Here is a 3,263-nt window from a genome sequence, read left to right on the forward strand (position 1 = left end):
TGCAATGTAATATGCAAAATAGCAATGCAATATGTAAAATAGCAATGTATTTCAGTATTTAAATGGACATTTTCCCATACATATGTGCAATATTTAGTGCAAAATGAAAATTCAATTCTATAATTTAAATTTGCCATTTTCTACACTAGTTTTAATATGCAAATTAAACGCATATTTTAAAGCTTTATAAGTTGGAAAATTAAAGTGAAAATATATTACCCAAATTGATTAGCTATGTTTAACATGTCCAAGCAAAAACTATAGCAAAATTCTCATTTAAATGCTGTTTGTCCTAAATGCATTTAGACTTAGGGCTAGGACACTTGGGATTGCATTTTCATTGTGATACTGTGTGATAATTGTAGCAAAATGCAGTCAGAATGCATTCTGAGCCAAAGGTGCAGCAAAAGGGTAGCAAAATGGTGATTTAAATGTCATCTATTTTGCTTAACTGCATTGACACTTGCATATATAACGTTTCAATTGCATTTTCATTAAATACCCTGCAATGAATATAGTCAATGTGGATTTGAAAATGCATTCCGAGCCGAGCATGCCCCCTACCTGTCAATCATTACATCAAGGCGGTGCTCGGCAACAGGATCGCACGATAATTAATAATATTCACCTCACCGTTAACCAAACGCTTTTCACCTGCCTGAACATCTCTCACCGTTTACACTCGGATTGATGCACATAAGCAAACAGACAGTGCTATTCTACACTTATTTACTACCTTGAATACTCTTTTATTTTTAATCCGTAAAATAGCGCGTGTTCCGTGGCACCTGAACTTCTCTCCATAATCTCTGATGAAATCAGCCGTGTTTTCTCTGCATTAGGCTGTTTTGAGCTTACTGTTTGAATTCGTTCACTGGATCCTTGGACTTTCCAGGAGTTTACGGTTTAAAATGATGTGTTTGCAAAAGCCTGCTTCTTTTCATTTTAAGATATGATTTTCGTTATAAAGTACTGATTTGTCTATGATCCCGCCTGGGTAGTGTGATTTACATAGTTTCTATATCATTTCTACTCATATATGGGATCATATAGCCTAATCACCCAGACCCTGACGATTTTACTCTGAGTACCGGCAACATGTCAGAAGTGCCGGTACGCACAAAAAAGGCCCACTTCAAGCACTGGTAACGGGTATCAATCAGAGTGTAAACAGAGAGAAATCTTGAGGCAGGCGCAACACTTATAGGTGCCATGGGACGTGCAAGAGGAAATAAGGCAACATGTCTACACCTGACGCAAGCGTGTGGCAAAAGACAGCCTTGAACCCATTATAATCAGTGATGCCGTCTACAATGGATGCGGCGCGATGCGACAACAGCTGTCGCGTCCGATGTAGACACGGTGTAAGGTGGCAAGTAAATAAGTGTAGAAAAGCACTGTCTGTTTGCTTATGTGCATCAATTGGAGTGTAAACGGTGAGAGATGTTCAGGCAAGTGAAAAGCGTTTGGTTATTGGTGAATATTGACCTATTGTGAGTCCTGTTGCCGAGCCCCGCCTTGATGTAATGATTGACAGGTAGGAGGCATACTCGGCTCGGAATGCATTTTCACATCCACATTGACAAACTATACTCATCGCGGGGTATTTAATGAAAATGCAATCTTGTGTCAATGCATTTCAGAAAAATAAGACATTTAAATCACCATTTTATTGCCCTTTTGCTGCACCTTTGGCTCAGAATGCATTCTGAAATTCTCATTGCATGTGGTATCACGATGAAAATGCAATCCCAAGTGTCCTACAACTAAGTCTAAATGTATTTAGGAAAAACAGCATTTAAATTATAATTTTGCTACAGTTTCTGCTTGAACATGTTAAAATATCTAATCAATTTGGGTAATATATTTTCATTTAAATTTTATAACTTATAAAGTTTTAAAATATGTTTTTAATTTGCATATTAAAACTAGTGTAGAATATGGCAAATTTAAATTATAGAACTGAATTTTAATTTTGCACTAAATGTTGCAACACTATGCGTACACAAAACGCATGCAAATTTTTCACAAATTTGTGTTTTTGTAGCTGACACGGATATACTTGCACTTTGTTTTCAGACCCCCAAAGTCATGCAAGTGAATAACCCAAACGCATAAGAATTTTTCCGTTTTAAGTTGAAAGCGGTATAGTGTAAATGCGATTTGAGGGGGCAACATCTCACAGCCTGGTTATCATCCACGCTTAATTTAATATGGCGCCTGGTTTCTCCGTTTAAAAATGTGAGTACATGGACCGTTGAGCTTGAATGTGCCGCATTTTGGAAGCATCTGAGCACTGCATGCCAGCTAAATCTTGAGAATTTAAGCTTGGATTCAAATAAATTAACTTAATTTAAACTTTTAATATCTCATCTCAAAACCTTCCTTAATTTTTTTCTCCATTGCTTGTTTTCACCACCTTGTGTTTCAGGTTTTTAAACGCAAAAAGGCGTTCTGTGAGTTGCGGTAATAAGACCGTAGGCTACTTAATTGGCCTCAGATAAGCAAACATCCTTTACATGCATCACTTGGTGTTGCTAAAACAGTAGTAGTAGATTAGTAGTAGACATGATATTCTCTGACGTTAGACTATAACGCCAGCGTAATCAGCAACAGCTTAAAAACATCACAGTAAAGCAGCAGGCATATAAGTTACCGTAAATGGAAAGTGGCTTTCCGCTAATAATTTCACAAGCATGTCATTCTAGACCCCTCGGCCGTGCCTCAGAGAGCAGCCCATTCGCCTAATGGCTTGCCAAAGCCCATAATACCCGTCACTGACGGAGACCGCATGTTGAGAGGCAGAGCGGGTCTTAAAGAGTCTAATGTTACCTTTTGACAGCAATTTGCCGATATCTACCTTTTAAAGAGGCTCTGGGGAACCGCAAAGACGCAGGCACCTTCTCGTTCACGCGCACTCAAGCAGAGTGTCTAATCTCTGAGAGCGCGCTCCATCGCCAGATAAACTAATTAAAGTCAAACTCCCTCTTGGGTTTTTGGATTGAAGCTCATTCTGTTCTGGTGAAGAAGATTAAGACCTTCTGCGATAGCTGCGGGTTTACCATATTAACACGGACGCAATATTTCACAACAAACACAAAAATGCAAATCGCTTTTTATGATTTAACAGGTAGGCCTATATTAATGCTCAGTTGGTTAATATTAGTAATTGACATTACGTTATTTTAAAATAATATTCCGGGGAAAACTCAATCGTCAGAACTTGTAGCATATTGTTGAAAAAAAAAGTAGCGGAAACATGT

The sequence above is a fragment of the Barbus barbus genome, assembly GCF_936440315.1.
Source record: "Barbus barbus genome assembly, chromosome: 3".
NCBI lineage: Eukaryota > Metazoa > Chordata > Actinopteri > Cypriniformes > Cyprinidae > Barbus > Barbus barbus.